Below are 19,934 nucleotides of genomic sequence, written 5' to 3'. Positions count from 1 at the left end.
AAAATAAATAAATAAATAAATAAATAAATAAATATCCCTACCAGAGAGGAATTGCAAACTAAGCTGATGGACTACGCCGAAATGGCAAAACTGACCAGAAAGCTCAGGAACCAAGAAGACAAAAACATCAAAAAATAATGTTGGGGGGGGGTGGAAGTACAATTTATTTAGGAGACCACTGTAAGCAGATAAAAACATTAAGAGGATTTTAACAACACTTGTAATGTAACAAATACTGTGGATAATGTGGAGAGTTATAAAAGACAGATCATGAAATAATATGCAGTTGAGGATGTTGACAATTGGACCCACGGAGAAGATGGTGGGAAGCCGGGGGATTCAGATAAATCTCAATATAGGGTTATGTACTTGCGGTATTGTTATAATCTCTTGTTTTGTAATATGTAATAAAAAAAATTATTCAATAAATAAATATATATATATTCCTCCTTCCACCTGAAAAAAAAACAACTTAAAAAGAAGGAACTTTTAATGGTGGTAGTTGGAAAACCAGGTTCTTGTTCTAATAATACACATCTCAGTGTAAGTACGCTTCACTCACCTAATAAGTGAGTATTAGTAGCTCATCCTTCATTAAATCTTACCTCAGGGCAATCTACAGTATAATTTACAAATATAACATTACACAGCGACAATTGCAATCCCCCCCCCCCGCCAAAAAAAAGCATACAACCAAAAAGAAAAATCATCAAAATCCATCGAAGTAGAACATTCTGCTTTTTGCTAGGTACATGTCATGAACATGCCATACATTGCAGCGAGGCATCAAAATAGATGAACAAGTTCAGGAAATGAAAACCTGTCTGCATATTGATCGGGAGCCAACTCCTTACAAAATGCAGGACTGCACAGAAACAAGACTTTCTTCTTCTTTTCTTTTCTTTTCTTTTCTTTTCTTTTCTTTTTGAGCAGTTGATAGAACCATCTTTTAAATTTTAAAGTCTCCCCTGTGCCGGGAAGCAAACTTTTGAGAGCGAAAGGTTGGGCAAAGTGAATTCAAACAGAACTGGTAAAAAAAAAAAATTGCATGGTATGGTAGACTGAGCATGCAGCGCTCCTTTATTCGTTGTTGGAATTGGCTTCATACATCAATGAACATTTCTTGGTGTTCTAGACGAATTTGAATACTACCCCTGAGAGCATACCTATATCTCTGGAAACGGAATGTCACCCAGAAGGGTATTTGTAATTTCTAAATAGGAGCCATAATTGCAGCAGTGTGTTTTGTGCATGCTCCAAACTAGGATGGGAGGGAAACATTTACAAGATGTCCCTTATATAGCGAAACATCAACAACTGAGGCAAAAAGAGAATCATTGCATCCTTATTGGTACATAAGATGGCTAATGATCAGATATTAGAACACCCGATTGATGGACAGGATACAATGGTGTAAGGACTGACATTATCCGAAACCAGGAAGAAAGGACGTTGGATAAAATCAGAATGAGAATTTCTTTTTTATAAATCTTTTTATTTTCGGAATTAGTGTAATACTAAGGAAATACTAAAATGTGCTGGAAAGGAATTAATTGGCTTTAGCAGAAAGGTTTGAAGGAGTTAAGTGTAAATATGGTTTAAATTTTGAAATTTTAATCTTTTGAAGGTAAGATAAGGTTAAAGAAATTGATGGTAAATTGAATTGTATTTTTTTTTTTAATGTTATTGATGTTGAAATGAAATGAAGTGGTTCTGGTAATAAGGTAAAATAAGAACTTGCAAGAATGGATAGATATTAGATGGAAATCTGAAGTTATAACATATGAGGATAAATAATTAAGAGTAAATTAAGAGGGTATAAATTTGCTGAACCAATTTTTAAAATGGAATACAAAAAAGGGAGGTGAGAGGAAGTCAGGAAAATAAGTAAATGAATGGTAAGAACTTGAAAAGAGGGATTTTTTTTATTTTTTTTATTTTATGTCAAATTTTGGTTTTTGTATTTTTCTTGTGTCTTTTTTTGTTTACTGTTCTGTAACTTTTTTCTTGTTAAAATCTAATAAAATATCATTAGAAAAAAAAACCATAAGATGGCTAATGAGATTGGCCCAGTCTACCTGAAGGAGCGTCTCCACCCCAATCGTTCAGCTGAGGTTCAGCTCCGAGGGCCTTCTGGCGGTTCCCCTATTGTGAGATGTGAGATGTGAGGTAACAGGGAACCAGGCACAGGGTCTTCTTGGTAGTGGCGCCTGCCCTGTGGAACGCCCTCCCATCAGATGTCAAGGAAATAAACAACTATCTGACTTTTAGAAGACATATGAAGGCAGCCCTGTTTAGGGAAGTTTTTAATGTTTGAAGTTTTATTCTGTTTTTAGTCCTCTGTTGGGAGCCGGCCAGAGTTGGTGGGGAAACCCAGCCAGATGGGCAGGATATAAATAATAAAAATGATGATGATGATGATGATGATGATTGGAACATTGTGGTTTTTTGCTGGGTTGAATGTGATCTACTATTTAAGCCAAATTCTTTGCTCACTACGGAATACACATCCCCGCGCCCCCTGCTTCTGTTGTCCCTGGCAACAGATCTTCCTTGAATGACCATGTTGCATTTTGGGTGTGTGCCAAGTTTTTTAAGGACGCATTTCGACTGCAAACGAGATCACCTCTCAGATAAGACGAAAAGGTAAAAGACCCATAGATCTAGGTGGCTCTGGAGTTGCAACACTCATCTCACTTTCAGGCCGAGGGAGCTGGCGTTTGTCCACAGAAAGCTTTTCCAGTCATGTGGCCAGCATGACTAAACTGCTTCTGGTGCAATGGGACACCGTGACGGAAACCAGAGTGCACAGAAATGCTGTTTACCTTCCTGCCACAGTGGTACCTATTTATCTTCTTGCACTGGCATGGTTTGGAACTGCTAGGTTGGCAGAAGCTGGGACAGAGCAACGGGAGCTCACCGCATCGCGGGGATTTGAACAGCTGACTTTCAGATTGGCAAGTCCAAGAGGCTCAGTGGTTTAGACCACAGTGCCACCTGCACCCCTTCAGATAAGACAAACATAGCCCCAATTCCATAACATCTAATTTCACACAAAGTTCTTCTACCCTCCCCACCCTTATTCAGAGGGACATTTTATTTGTTCCCATTTCTTCTCAAATGGCCGGTCAGTGGAGGCTGGTAGAGCACAGACCTCAGCAGATGCCTAGGAGATTTACCCACAATCCTATGACATTGACATCTTCATATGCAAGGCTATATTCATTAGAATCATAGAATCATAGAGTTGGAAGAGACCACAAGGGCCATCGAGTCCAACCCCCTGCCAAGCAGGAAACACCATCAGAGCACTCCTGACATATGGTTGTCAAGCCTCTGCTTAAAGACCTCCAAAGAAGGAGACTCCACCACACTCCTTGGCAGCAAATTCCACTGTTGAACAGCTCTTACTGTCAGGAAGTTCTTCCTAATGTTTAGGTGGAATCTTTTTTCTTGTAGTTTGGATCCATTGCTCCATGTTCGCTTCTCTGGAGCAGCAGAAAACAACCTTTCTCCCTCCTCTATGTGACATCCTTTTATATATTTGAACATGGCTATCATATCACCCCTTAACCTCCTCTTCTCCAGGCTAAACATGCCCAGCTCCCTTAGCCGTTCCTCATAAGGCATCGCTTCCAGGCCTTTGACCATTTTGGTTGCCCTTCTCTGGACATGTTCCAGTTTGTCAGTGTCCTTCTTGAACTGTGGTGCCCAGAACTGGACACAGTACTCCAGGTGAGGTCTGACCAGAGCAGAATACAGTGGCACTATTACTTCCCTTGATCTAGATGCAATACTCCTATTGATGCAGCCCAGAATTGCATTGGCTTTTTTAGCTGCCGCGTCACACTGTAACATTAGTTACTTCTAATGTAACTTACTGCAACATTAGTTACTTCCGTCATCGTTATGACCACATTCTGGTCATAGACACCCCCATCGTTCAGCCCGGACACTGAGATCCAGCGCCTAGGGCCTTCTGGCGGTTCCCTCATTGCGAGAAGTAAGGTTACAGGGAACCAGACAGAGGGCCTTCTCGGTAGTGGCGCCCACCCTGTGGAACACCCTCCCTTCAGATGTGAAGGAAATAAGTAGCTATCCTATCTTTAAAAGACATCTGAAGGCAGCCCTGTTCAGGGAAGTTTTTAATATTTAACGCAGTATTGTTTTTAATACTTGATTGGGAGCCGCCCAGAGTGGCTGGGGAAACTCAGCCAGATAGGCGGGGTATAAATAATAAATTATTATATATTATTATTCAGGATAGCAGCCACCCTCCCTCCATTTTAGCAGTCTTCAAGAGTTTCTCTTCCCTCCACATCCCAAGAAATGATTTTATTTTTTATTTTTTATATTTTTAAAACTCTTCTCTGGCGCAGAGACCTCTTCCCACCCAGTGATTGGGGATTTGAACTCGGTTCCCCAAAGCCCTAGCTCAGAATTATAACCGCTAAACAACACTGACTCTTGGATGGTGACCTATATGAGCAATTGTTCCTCGGTATGGTGAAGCCAGAAGGCTCTGGTGGAGGTCCATAGTGGTCCTGATGTTGTCAGACTTGTTGTCAGACCTGGGTATATGGCAGTGTTTTTGGACTACAACTCCCATCATCCCTAGCTAACAGGACCAGTGGTCAGGGATGATGGGAATTGTAGTCCCAAAACAGCTGGAGGGCCGAGTTTGGCCACCACTGGTATATGGCAAAGGACTAAGTTAACCATCTAGTAGTGGGTTAATTTCAATGAAGTAACATTGAAAATTAAGTTATAGGCATGTCTTTATGAACCAACTGCCTAAGAGATCTGTTTTGGAACATATTGTTTACCACTTTCAAGGGTATGTCTTCCAATTCAGACCTCTGTAGAATCATGCTTTAGTCCAGCCAGTAGTGAGTATATATTCTGGTTAATGACAGAGTCAAACATATTGGTCAATTCAGAAGCTTCTTTTTAAAGTAAATTGAAAAATATTACAGGAGGAAGGAATGGCATTTCAAGGAGTCGGTGTTGCGTTAAAAAATGAAAAACTACAAATGAAAAGCAGTTCATTTTCCTCCAGAACTAATTTTACTGTCTCAGTATGAGACAATCAACAGATAAACAATGGAAGGTTTCTCCCCACCTAACCCCCCATCACATTCTGCTTTCAGAAGAGTCCTCAAGAACACAACAATGAATCTGTGGAGGCTTTCTTCGGACTTCTTTTTAGTTCATTATTAAAATTTTAAAGCTGTTTTAAATTGAAGCACTCTGGCTTCATAACCTGCCAGCCTCACAAAGGAACTTTGACATATTTCCCGTTTTGAAAGCGTTCCGGGGATTTACATTTTGCACTTTGCAATTATATCTGTATTAAAATGATTTAGTACCTTGTTGCATGGGAAAAGGCAATTCATAATAACAGCCGTAGAAGCATGCAGAGTTTGGGGCATCAAGAAGGAAATGAAGCAAGGAAGTCAGAAGGGCTCTGAACAAGAGAGGCTTAAGAGAGAATATATTTTAGAGAGAGAAAACCCTCCTAGTCCTTACCATAACTTTATGTAACAAGATATCAGCAAGACTTGAAGCCAATATGCTTGTCTTTCTGTGTACCTAGAAGGAGGGAAGTGGATCTGGAAATGGTGTACACACTTCTGCCTTTATTTCGTGTGACACACAATGCAAAGTTTCAATTGACCATTTTCCCCCAGTGTCTGGCAGGACTGTATTTTGGGCAAACTTCTTCCTGCTGGTAAGATTTCTTAAGAGAATTCTGGTTTGCAAACCAACATTCCAAACAAAAAAATGAATTTATGGGGGGGGGGGGGAAATCAAGGGGCAGGAGTGGAAAGGAATCAAACTTGTCATCAGCTGCTAAAGCACACTGGAGAAGCAGCACAGTGTAGTGGTTAGAGTGTCAGACTAGGACATGGGAGACAATGGTTGAAATCCACACTCGGGCATGAAGCTCACTGGGTGACCTTGGACCAGACTCTGACTCTCAGTATTACCTACCTCACAGGGTTGCTGTGGAAATGAAATGAGGAGGGGAAGATCATGTATATCAACTTGAGTCCCTTGAAGAAAAAGGTGGGATACAAATGCAATTTAAAAATAAAATAAAATGTAATTTGAAATGAACCTGGATGATGTTTGGCAACATGTACTGTAAGACCACCATAACTTTAGAAAGTTCATCCACTTGCATGGTCAAGTCCAAATTGCTCACTATACTTCAAGAACATTTTCAGCCTGCAAAAATTTTCAGCTTTACTGACCTCAGTGATGTAATCACAAAACCACATCTGATTGGCTATCTAGCTACATGATATCATCCTGTTTTTAGTGTGATCGTTGAGGGCCAAACTGAATGAATCAGTATTCACACAATTAGAAATCACATTGATGGCCCCATTAAAAAAAGTAAATACTGTAGTATGTGTTAAAGAAATCAGAGTAGGTGTGTGTGTGTGTGTGTGTGTGTGTGTGTGAAATGAAGCATTTCTCTTAATAAACAATCAGTGTGTGCTCTGTAGTCAGCCTCCCTGGCCTCCCATGCTTCAGTTAACGTCCAGGAGAAGATGCCATGGGGCGTTCTTAAAAAAAAAATCAGTAAACAAGGGAAGTCTGTATGACTGAAGAGTGCTGGAGAAATGTTTAACAGGAAGAATGAAAGCAAAGTGGGATGCCATCTTTGGCCATCTTGAAACCTTAAAGTAAGTTCAACCTCACACCCAATGGAAGTCTAAAGAAATTTCGAAAAGACTTGCAAATGAGGCAGAAAAAAGTATCTTTTGGAGGCGAAGGAAACTTGTCGAAGGACATGTTTTGGCTCTGTTGCCAACAATTGAGCAAAGAGTTAAGTGGCCTTGAATCCATTGCCATCAAGACCTTGCGTAGTCTTGCATGGAGTTATGGAATGCACACCTCAACAATCTTGGTCTTCCAAGCTACAGAGTCTCTGGTCAACAGAGGGAGTACCAAAGTTTTAAGATACACAAATCTTCCTAGAAACTGGCCACCCCACCCCACCCTGCTGATCGATTGTGGCTGCGTTTCTGCTCAAGGCTATGGCAGTAGTTTTGAGTCATATTTTGAGCCTGACTCCAAGGAGGAAAGAATGCCTCAAACATTTTCTTGTACTTTGTGTGACTTGGGAAAGGCAATGCTCACCCTCCCACCTTGCCAGGTCATTGTCTGCATGAGGGACTTGCGCTGGTGTGATGGAACTGTGATGGAAATGCACAACGCCATCAACGATATCATGCAGAACAAATTCTTTTTGCTCAAATAATTAAGTAGTTTGTCTTTGGCTGGATTCAGATCAATAGTTATCAACGGGGATTCAAGAATGGACAAGCACCCCCTGCAGTCCCAAATGAAATGGCTCCAAATAAAAACAATCACTTAAAAATCATTGTAGCATGGTCCTAAAGCATCATTTTAATGTCACTGGGAGCACGCCAGCCTCTTATTGTAGGATCCCACTACTGTAGGATCAGATGCTGCTAAGGATGTCAGAAACTGCAAGAGCGATGTTTCCATGGTGTCTGGCAACATATCTCAGCAGCCTGTGGACTGTAGTGGAGGCCTCACCACAAGCTCACCAAGACACTGGATAGCTTTGCAGAGAAAGGAGAGTTTATCACAGTGAAGGCCTCAAGCTGTGTCAAGGGGCTGTCGAGCAAGCCTAGGTCACCCACAGGGCAGGAAAGCACAGGAGGCACAGAATGCTTTTTATGAACCAAAAATAACAACACAGCAGTGTTACTCAGGCTCGACTCATTCAGCTTGAGACACTGCTGAAACTGACCCAACCCTTACCCCCTCTAGCCTCTCATTGTATTGCTCAGCAACGTGCAGGACTCTCCTTGAGCAGGGTGTCAGAGAAGGAGGGGAGCCAGAAGGCCTGGAACTGTCCTGCTTCTGGGTAACAAGGGCAAACTCTGACTCCTCGTAATCTGGGGAACCGGGATCGTGTCTCTGCTCCTCCACATGCAGCTGCTGGGTGACCTTGGGCCAGTCACACTTCTCTGAAGTCTCTCAGCCCACTCACCTCACAGAGTGTTTGTTGTGGGGGAGGAAGGGAAAGGAGAATGTTAGCCGCTTTGAGACTCCTTCGGGTAGTGATAAAGCGGGGTATCAAATCCAAACTCCTCTTCTTCTCCTCCTCCTCTCTGTCTGAGTATGCACTCACACTGCAACTCTCGTCCTCTAACCCTGTCCTGGAAGGGCCTCCTTCTCCTTGATCGCTCAATCCCCCTGCTTCTAGCATCTCCCAGCTCGTTCCTTCCCCAGACTTCTCTTCAGTGTCCAACCACCACCATCTGGAGTCTACATTATCATCTTCTGTGTCCTCCCTGGGGGGATCTTGGGCAGGTGATTCCCACCACTCTTCCTCATCCAGCCAGTCCCTGACAAGGTGGTGAGCCAAAACCAGCCCATCTCATGAGAGCCAGTGTGGTGTAGTGGTTAAGAGTGGTAGACTCGTAATCTGGTGAACCGGGTTCGCTTCCCCGCTCCTCCACATGCAGCTGCTGGGTGACCTTGGGCTAGACACACTTCTCTGAAGTCTCCCAGCCCCACTCACCCCACAGAGTGTTTGTTGTGGGGGAGGAAGGGAAAGGAAAATGTTAGCCACTTTGAGACTCCTTCAGGTAGTGATAAGGCAGGATATGAAATCCAAACTACTACTACTACTACTATTCTTCTTCTTCTTCTTCTTCTTCTTCTTCTCAAGCCAGGTATGAACTCCAAAGGGAATTGGGCATAATTTAGCTAGACATTTTCAACTCTCTTCACAAGAAAGGAGATTGCAATCACTCGCTGTACAGGCCGGTTCTGTACAACTAGGGCTGAATAAACGCTTATTTTTACACCTCCCTGAGATTCTCAAAGACATGTGGCTTCTGGGCCCCACCATCAAAAACCTTCGCTTATTTTCCTATGCTCTTCTAATATCCCTATTAAATATTTAGAAAATGATCAATATACTCCCTTTCCCTTATTTGCTCCCGTTCTAGTCAGTTCTTTCAACCTCTCTGAAAGTCTCACTAGGGTCTAAGTACAAAGACATGGATGCATCAAATGGTTTGAGAATGTGAATATATTGTTTATGAATCAAAAGAGCGCTGAGCAATCTGGGTCGACATGAAACCTAACCGAGGGCAAAGGTCTATAAAACAGAAACATAAGCAGGCCAGCCTGCCATTAAAGTGCTGCTTTTTGTTGTAAATCATTTTTCTCTTAAATGTCCATTTTGGTTCTCAGGTTTCTCGGCTTATCTGTAGGGTATCCTGTCCAGAATGGCTCAGCTGTTTTGTAGTGATGTGTGAAACTCCCATATATTTCACATCTCTTTTCTCCTTCTCATAATATTTAGATAGGGGAGAAGAGGTCTAGATTTTCCTCAGTTGCCCCAAATCCTACATTTTGAAGAATCCTATGTGCTAGCCTTCCACAACACAGTGTCATCCATATCCTTTGGATTCCCATCACTCCTGACCAATGGCTATGTTTGGGGGGCTGATGGGAATTGTGGTTCAAAAACATCATGAGGCCATCACATTGTAGGATGCTGTTATGTGGTTACCCCACAAGATTGATTTCTGTTGTTGTGCTTGTGTTTTGCCAACATAAATATGGCAGCTTAGGTAAGTATTGACATCAGTGCAGTCTTATGCATTATCTTCAGCGGAGCTAACACTCAACTTATAAGTATGCATAGGACTGAAGCCTTGTTGTGCAATCCCACACATGTTTACCTGAGTAAAGAACATTGAGTTAAGTTGACTTATTCTCAGTTAGGAGTTATTGGGTTGCAACCCTAGTTTCTCAAGGAGCCATCACTGCCTTGGCATTCAATGCTTCCTTGCACACAGGGCCAGATTTAGGTTTGATGAGGCCCTACGCTACTGAAGGTAATGGGGCCCTTTATATGTCCAGCTGTCCTTTGCCAACAGCAAAATGTCGCTGTTTTTGTGTTGAATATATGCTATATGCTATGGACCTAATAGGTATCTAAAGCCACTTGCACATAACAAAATATGTATCTTATCAAAGTAATTGTTGAATTGAAATACAATTAAGAAGGAGTATATTAATAGTGAAATACTTTTAAATTTTGGGGGCACGAGAGTGGGGCCCTAAGCTCTGGGAGGAAGACCTTTCATTGCCTACAGACAGCCACCCAATCTTAAACAACTCCTAACCCACAATAATACTACAACCAGACTTAACACGGACACTGGCACCAGAGCCTGCAATAAACCCAGATGCCAACTTTGCTGCCACATACACCCGGACAACACCATTACTGGCCCCAACAACGTCACACATACCATCTCGGGACTATTTAATTGCTCATCGTCTAACATTGTGTATGCCATCAAATGCCAACAGTGTCCTTCAGCTCTCTATATTGGACAAACAGGCCAAACCTTACGCCAAAGAATAAACGGACATAAATCCGACATCAGGAACCACAAGACAGAGAAACCAGTAGGAGAACACTTCAATCTCCCAGGACATTCTATACAAGATCTCAAAGTAGCTGTTCTATTACAAAGGAATTTCAGAAATAGACTGGAAAGAGAAGCTGCTGAATTGCAACTTATCACCAAACTTAAAACCATGGAGAGACCTGGTCTGAACAAAGACATTGGATTCTTATCTCATTATACATGACATAGCCATTTTTCACCTTCTCACCCCTTGCTTTTTCCTGTAAGACCTATTGCAGTCGTTAAGAGTCGTCAACAGGCTCATCACAGCTATCTGCCTATCACCCAATCCCACCACCCTTCTGAGTAATACCCCTCCCCACCTTCTCACTATATAGAAGGGTCTGGTGACTTGTTTCAGTGTATCTGAAGAAGTGTGCATGCACACGAAAGCTCATACCAAGAACTAACTTAGTTGGTCTTTAAGGTGCTACTGGAAGGAATTTTTTTATTTTGTTTTAACCTGGAAGAGTTACCTCAAGTTGAGAACTTTGCCCCAGGATGAGAATGGAAATCGTGTGCCGGCGGTGCAGCGGCAGCAAGAGGCCTCATTAGTGAAAGCACATCTCCAGTTAAGAACAGATTCAGGTTAAGAACGGACCTCCAGAATGAATTAAGTTTGTAACTAGAGGTACCACTGTACGTAAATCCAGCACTGCTTGCGCACACCCTCCAGTCCTGGGAAGAACTGACCTGTCATTTCCCTCAAGTTTCTTAATGTGTGATATGGTCATTTCTCTGCCCTGGAAGCTGTTCTCTAATTGTGTCTCAACCCCAGAATGCTTGTTACACATGTTCAACTCTACTGCTCCACTTAGGTGCAAACAAAGTTTCCATGTAAATCAAGACTTTCCCGCTCACATCAGAGAGACCAAATGGGAGTTCCTCCCGGTGTTGTAAATAGTAGGTGTAGGGGGCTGATCTGGATCAGGACCAATTAAAGGCTTCAAGACACCTACGTCTGATCTCCGTACCTGCTCAGCAGGTCCTGCTGTTGGTTAAAAAAATGCAACATCAACTTACACGATGAAATGAAAACATGGTCTCTTTGTCCCCTTTGTTTGGCCCTTGCTCTTTGGAAAGCAGGGCTATAAGAGTAAATATTTTTGTCTTGGTACCAATTGTATTTTTGCTTCCAGTAGCAAATGTATTGCTAAATTTATTTTTGCAGTTTGTAAAAGAAGGAAAAAAGAGAATTAGGCACGACCATTGATAAAAGATAATACGCCATAAATCCATTTAGCCACACACTAAAGTCTTGGGTGAATTTTCTTACTTACTTGTTTTTGCTGCATAAAAAAGCTGCCTTTTTGACTCATATGAGCATATTCACATTCCCTTGTAGTGTTACAGGGAAGATGATGAAGAATATAAAAAAAGATTAGCGAAACTAACACGCTGACTTGGGAGCGGAGGGGGGGGGAGGCCTATAAATAAAAACAGATGAATTTGCAATGAAAACGCATTTGAACGATCACATTTTGTGCCGGTGGTGCAGTGCATCTGTAATTATTAGTGTGCTTTGTGTACATATTTTCCAATTACGACATAAAACCAAAGCAGATGGAGATAAAGTTTATTTTAAAGATTTGTCTTTTTATTTAATCAGATTGTTTTCCAGCTCTGTGCTAAGGGACGCATCGGCATCTAGGTAATAGCTCCAGAGGGAGGGAGAAGCTGATTCTGGGCCTGATCCTGTATGGTTGGCGGATAGCAGGCATCAGGAAGGCCATGGAACAGGCAGCGCTGTCAGAGTGGGACACATGAAGGCAGGAATTGATGTCTGAACAGCACACCAATGCTTTCTTTAACATGTTGGCCCCAGTACATTTGCGAAGATACATATGAGCTCTGCTTCAGGCAGAAAGAAATAGCCCCAAATTCTTCATTCTGCTGTCACTCAAGCCATTGCTCAACACACAGAAGCTCTGCTGGGGCCACTAGCTGGCAACCCTACACCAGATTCTATGCTTTTGTGTTAAAGTACCCCTGGACTGGGACGCAGGTGGCGCTGTGGGTTAAAGCCTCAGCGCCTAGGGCTTGCCGATCGAAAGGTCGGCGGTTCGAATCCCTGCGGCGGGGTGCGCTCCCGCTGCTCGGTCCCAGCGCCTGCCAACCTAGCAGTTCGAAAGCACCTCCAGGTGCAAGTAGATAAATAGGGACCGCTTACCAGCGGGAAGGTAAACGGCATTTCCGTGTGCGGCTCTGGCTCTGGCTCTGGCTCTGGCCAGAGCAGCGATGTCACGCTGGCCACGTGACCCGGAAGTGTCTCCGGACAGCGCTGGCCCCTGGCCTCTTAAGTGAGATGGGCGCACAACCCCAGAGTCTGTCAAGACTGGCCCGTACGGGCAGGGGTACCTTTACCTTTACCTTACCCCTGGACTGTTAAGTACAGTCAAAGGCGACTATGGGGTTGCAGCTCTCAGCTCACTTTCAGGTTGAGGGAGCTGGCATTTGTCCACAGACAACTTTCCGGGTCATGTGGGCAGCGTGACTAAACCGATTTTGCCGCAACGGAACACCGTGACGGAAACCAGAACGAATGGAAATGCTTTTGTGTTACAGGACTGCTAGCTCAGCTTCAGTACTGAAAACAAATTCCTGGGTAGGTGAGGGTGAATCTCTCAATTTTGGTTCCTTTGTTTCTCATTTTTACAGATACTTTCCAGTTTGCATGTATTAAAAAACAATAAATCCCTATGAGAATTGTTCAGCATTTTAGTGCGTATTTTTATAAATATAGTATACATGTTTATATTCAATTTGGCCAAACTGCACATTTTTAGAAGCAATTTCCCTCCTTGTAATGCATTTTTTGTTCATTGTTACCAATTCATATGCATTTGTATTACATTTTCCTCTATTTTTTCCACACGTTCTTTTGGGTTGGAGAACAACACCACAATCTTTGGGAAAGTGTGAATTTTGAATGATAGGGTCATCTAATGTTTTTGGAAGTGTGAATTAGGTAGATTCACTTTCTTCTTTTTTTCTCTTTTTTTTTGGTAGATTCACTTTCAAATGAGAACTGGACCAAATTTATTCTCCTTCCACATTCCTGGGACAACAAACTCTTATTTTTGAGACTTTGTTGTTATATGTATGGTTGGTGGATCTTGGAATTTTAATAAACCAAAAAACAAGTTTTCTCCTTCCTGCTCTGACCCCTTTAGACTACTGCTTCAGTACCTTGGTTGATAAAGCAGAGCTGCGCTAGCTATAAGCAGAAAAAATAACGAGTGGCCTCAGAAGCCTCTTCTCAGATCTCCAAGAATGCTTCTATATTTAGCTCAAGGACCAGGTAGCTTTGCCAACTTTTTTTTTTTAAAAAAAGGACTAATTGCATGTGGATGATTTGCTAGTTGCCAGGAAATATGTTGGCTACATCTGCTACATCACCACAGCAGGTATGCTACAAAGAAAGAGAGAGGTGAAGGACTTGAGGTCTTGAGGAGACACTCTCCTAAGGCAAGATGCTAGGTGCTGACACCAAGATTCCAAATGAGATCACTTCACTGAAAAGTGAAATGGGGTTGTACCTCTCCATTGAGGTTAATGAGCCCACCTTCTGCATCGTGCTTCAAGGCTCACTTCCTTGAATTCACCTATTCATCACCTCCCCCAAACAGAGATGGTTCCTAAGGCAGAAAACCCAGATGGTGTTCCTACTGGAAATCTAATAGCAAATTAATTAATAACCATTCACTAACTGTTAATGATGCCCCTCAAATGATTGGGTCTGTGTAGGCAATCTATCCGGAAGATATTTGTATTTTGAGCAGTTACTGATCTAACTCAGCTGCCCTCTTCCTGCCCCCTGTTTCTTCTTTTTCCCTATCTTTTGTTAAGCTCTTTGATGCCCTAATCCAAGGATGTCCAACCGGTCGACCATGACTGAGAGGTCGATTCCCAGGTGATTGCGGTCGATCACAGGCAATCGCTTGCTCATTTCCATTTGCCGGGGAAGAAGAGCTGTAGAATGAATGTATCCAGCCCTGCCCCCTTGCTGTGTCCTTCATTTGTGCAGGATCACTAAAACGTAAGATGGAGTTAGCACTGCCCGGCAAATTACCTAACCCCCCCCCCTAAAAAAAGTTCAACAACCTTGACCTGGCTCCCTAAGAAAAGCTCAACATTGCCTTTTGTTTTTTTCCTGGGAGTAGATTACAGTCTCTTGGGAGTTAGATGTCCCTGCCCTAATCTATGGAAGGAAGAACAAAATAAAAAAAAATTCCTTCCAGTAGCACCTTAAAGACCAACTAAGTTAGTTCTTGGTATGAGCTTTCGTGTGCATGCACACTACTTCAGATACACTGAAACAGAAGTCACCAGACCCTTCTATATAGTGAGAAGGTGGGGAGGGGTATTACTCAGAAGGGTGGTGGGATTGGGTGATTGGCAGATAGCTGTGATGAGCCTGTTGACGACTCTTAACGACTGCAATAGGTCTTACAGGAAAAAGCAAGGGGTGAGAAGGTGAAAAATGGCTTTGTCATGTATAATGAGATAAGAATCCAATGTCTTTGTTCAGACCAGGTCTCTCCATGGTTTTAAGTTTGGTGATAAGTTGCAATTCAGCAGCTTCTCTTTCCAGTTTATTTCTGAAATTCCTTTGTAATAGAACAGCTACTTTGAGATCTTGTATAGAATGTCCTGGGAGATTGAAGTGTTCTCCTACTGGTTTCTCTGTCTTGTGGTTCCTGATGTCAGATTTATGTCCGTTTATTCTTTGGCGCAAGGTTTGGCCTGTTTGTCCAATATAGAGGGCTGAAGGACACTGTTGGCATTTGATGGCATACACAATGTTAGACGATGAGCAATTAAATAGTCCCGAGATGGTATGTGTGATGTTGTTGGGGCCAGTAATGGTGTTGTCTGGGTGTATGCTGCCTAGTACACCAGTCTAGTGTGGAGTCTTCTTTCCCTTCTAAAACAGGAAGGAGTAAATAGCTACTTGCTGGAACCCACCCTTCCTCAGCCCAACCCATTTCCTCTTCCACTACTTTCTGCTCACTGAAATTTCCTCTTCTACAGGACTATTGAAGGTGCAAGACCACCTCAATACACCCTATGCAAAATCCTCTGAATGCCATCATGGAGATGAACAGGGAGAGATGTACACCAGCAAGAAAAACAAGAAGATCCTCCATCCATTGTGTGCTCTTCTCTCTCATTTCTTCTGGCAAAGAAAGGCCAAGGAACAGTATTGAAAACTTCAAGAGAAGAGGTTTAATTATTTCTTTTAAAATCTGGCAGTCATGGATCAAGCAAAGAGGGAGAAAATATATACACATCTCACCCATCCTATGAAGAAAACAGTTGCAACAAATGTTAGGTTATAAGAGACCCTGGAAGTGGACACTTTCATGTTTGAACTAGGCCTCAATCTCCCATGTTGTCCCATTTTGAAAATAGCTTTAAAAGTTGTGGATATGTTCATAACATAAAATAGTTCAAATTGAATAAATCATGCAAAATAACCATGCATGCAAATTGGAATATGATACCTTCAGAGCTCAGCATCTGTAACCTTGTTTGCTATATGCAGTGCAATTTGATGTGCATATTCTCAAGTGTCATGGGAGTGGTCCAGAGAAATTTTAGTCTTCATTTTATCCATCCTATAGGCAAACATTCATTTTATTTGTCATTCTGATTGTGCTGAAAAGTTGGGTTAAGATTAGGAACCTATAATATAGTACATCCCCAGCTACCCTGGGCACAGTCTATTCTCAATTTGGTTGACAGCCAATAAAGCTTTTTTCTTATTCTCCTTGGCTCTGTTTTCTCCCCCACACACCTTTTTTTGGCCTTATTCTGATGCCTACAATATGCATAAATAATTTCTTCATTATTTCGGAATGATTCCCAACATCTATTTACAGGATCATCAATCATGCTATTGAATAACAATAGGCTTATAACGTTTCCTTGTGGAGTGCCTTTCGCCAGCACAAATTCATTAAAAACACTTGCTTCTCTTCTCACTTTACAGCAGAGATATCAAACCATTTGGCAATTAGGAGCCACTTAAGAGATCTAAGTAAGCATAAAGTGCCACCGGCTGCTAAAGGTACATAAATATGATGGGATTCGTGGATGGAGGCTGAAAGTGTTTGCGCTGGCAAGCTATTCTGTGTGTGTGTGTGTTCTCTTTCTGATTTCATTAATATAAGGCCTTCAGTGCTATGCATGAAATCGGAAAACTGTGCTGGACCAAGAAGCAAGGAAGGCATCGCAAGCAAAGCGAGACTCTCTCTGCCAGCAAATAAAATGGACAGAATTTGAAGCAGCCCAAATGAATCGTATTCCATTCTATTTCATTTCACTTTTAATTTGTATACCGCCTTTCTATATTACTATACACATGGCTGTTCACAAGAGGAAGAAACAACAAAATAGCCAAGATCACACACCTAATAACAAACTGACCCAATACAAAAAAAGTCATAATAGAAACATGTTGTTGTTGTTGTTTAGTCGTGTCCGACTCTTCGTGACCCCATGGACCAGAGCACACCAGGCACTCCTGTCTTCCACTGCCTCCCGCAGTTTGGTCAAACTCATACTGGTAGCTTCGAGAACACTGTCCAACCATCTCGTCCTCTGTCATCCCCTTCTCCTTGTGCCCTCCAACTTTCCCAACATCGGGATCTTTTCCAGGGAGTCTTCTCTTCTCATGAGGTGGCCAAAGTATTGGAGCCTCAGCTTCACAATCTGTCCTTCCAGTGAGCACTCAGGGCTGATTTCCTTCAGAATAGATAGGTTTGATCTTCTTGTAGTCCATGGGACTCTCAAGAGTCTCCTCCAGCACCATAATCCAAAAGCATCAATTCTTCGGCAATCAGCCTTCTTTATGGTCCAGCTCTCACTTCCATACATCACTACTGGGAAAACCATAGCTTTAACTATACAGACCTTTATATAGAATAGAAACATTAAATAGAAACATAGATTTAAAATCAATGACTTCTATCAAATAAAGCTATATTCAATAATCCATTAGAATATAACAGTAAACAGTAAAATTAAATACCAGCAAATAATAATTAAACAGTTTACACTTAACAATTACAATCAAGAATGACTAAACTATAATCACTAAAAATAACAGCCAGTCACAATGCATAAAATATCACAAAACCATGCGAAAGGATCAAATAGAGAAACAAGGACACACAACTTTAAAAAAAAATATCTATATATCTGTACTTCTCACTTCCCAGCTGCTCCTGCTGTTTTCAAAGTCATGGTCTAGGAAAAGTTCCTAGAGATGGAGGGTGGGTTAAGGCAGATGGAAAAAGTCATTCCATGACCAAACAGCCTGCTGGTTTAAGCACAGATTTAAAGCTATTCCATATTGGATCAAGCTCCATAAAGTTGGGGAATTGATAGCTGGCTGGTATCTTAATGCATGTGACCTGCAATCAGCAATTATGATGAACAATGTCACCAATTACTCTTGCCTGAAACTACCTTGTACACTTTCTTTAATGTTTCAGTCCTAAATTCATATGGACTAGCTGGGGCCCCAAATATTCCCTGTGTTGTCTTTCTCCTGTATTGCCTTAGGAAGCAACTGAGATTTATTGTGTTGCTAGAGGAATCCTCCGGAGAGATTACCCAGCCTGTTTATTGCTTACAACAGTAGCTGCCAGGATGCTCATAAACCTCTAGGAAAGTTCTGCTTTCTCTCTGAACATGTGAGGCTTTTTGCAGCTGATTTCCAGCTGGGAAGCTCCTCCAAGAATGACAGTGCAATGTTGTGTTTCCATTCCTGTAAGAGCTGCCTGGCCAGAAGCTGGCCACAAAGAACCTCATGCTGCTACAAGTCAGTGTAGAGTTGGCCCTAAATGCTTTGGGGCAAAAGATGACCTTCTTCCATCTCAGCCCAGCCACCTTGTTAATCTCAAACACAAAATGCAATAATCATGCACAGGCCCTAAAAAACTATTGATTAGAAAATTCTAACCATCGCCAACACGTAGACATCTTGTTCCGTTACAGACCTTGGGTGATACAAAATTAAAATATTGGGTGCATGTCAGTTCAGCACATCACTTTCACAACACTTCAGGAAGGTTGGTCCTAATTCTAACAACATTTTGTATAACCTGAAGAAAATCCAGAGCACAAACAGTATATTAAATCAATAACCTTGTGACATATCATTTCTGGAAGTTGAAAAATAAGTTGCAATGTTTGGTCAAACAAACTGCAGCAGAATTGCATTCTTAATGTATTTATGGAAGACAGAATATTGTCCCACTCACAGTTTTGATCATCTGTATTTGAAAGTTATAGTACCATTTATGAATCATTACCATGAACAGAAAAAGGCATATGGCTGAACCTCCAGTACTGGACTTTGTACAATATTCAAAACATTTTGATAAAAGCTTATTAATTTTGGTTATACTATTTAGATGATTTATGGCTAAATGATCAAAAACCTAAGCTAAAGCCTTTATAGTCCCACTCTTCAAAAAATTCACTTACAGGCGTTTCTCTCCAAGGGATTCTTCAACAAAAGAGAAACCATTTGAGTGGCCTAAGAAAATACCAAAGCACGAAGCATAATCCTTGCCAGAGGAAGGAGATGATGGCCTCTCCTGACACAGTGGACATCAACACCAGCCACTTGCTGTTTGATTGGCCTGGAGGATTGAGTGAGAAACTGCTGCTCCCTTAGCTGGGCAGACCAAACCAAGAGCCATAAGCAAAGTCCATTGGGGTGCCAAATACTGGCGAAGATCTCTGCAAAAGATCATGAGTGAACAGGGCGTGTTGAATTTTTCAACGTTCAAAATACGTGAAAATCAGAACCAATATTGCTGCATGCAGCATCACATTTGAAACTGCAGGTACAGGCTTTCTGTCTCCTTAGTGGCTCGCTCGGCTTAAAATGCAAACCTAGGAAATTCAAGGGAAAGAGGCCAGCATTTGGTAGAAACCTCCCCATGTCTTTATAACAATATCTGCGGAGTCTGCTCCATTAGAGGAAATCAGGCACTGCCACACCAACCTTGGTCTGCCTTTAGCTAGCTCCCACCTGCCTGCCACCTTTCTTTCTTTTCTGAAATGATTTTTATTGGTTTTACAAAATAAACCTCACATATAACACATTTAGATTTTAAATTCAAACAAGATTCTTCCGAATCTTCGGACTTCCCTCCTCCCCTCCGTGGGTCCGTTATATATCTAAATCAACTGCATATTATAATTCATCCACATTACAGTCCTCCGAAATACCCAAAGTCTTTGTAACATTGCAGGAGTTATTGAAAGCTTGCCAAAGAGCTCAAGTGATTACAGTGTTCTTTTAAATACAATCTGCATTTGTCCCATTCCCTGCTGAAGTTTTGATCCTCCTGGTTTCTGATCTTCCCTGTCAGCCTCGCCATCTCTGCATAATCACGTAGTTTCATCTGCCAGTCTGCTTTTGTCGGCATA

The sequence above is a fragment of the Podarcis cretensis genome (genome assembly GCF_951804945.1).
Source record: "Podarcis cretensis genome assembly, chromosome: 1".
NCBI lineage: Eukaryota > Metazoa > Chordata > Lepidosauria > Squamata > Lacertidae > Podarcis > Podarcis cretensis.
This window is presented reverse-complemented; position numbering follows the sequence as displayed.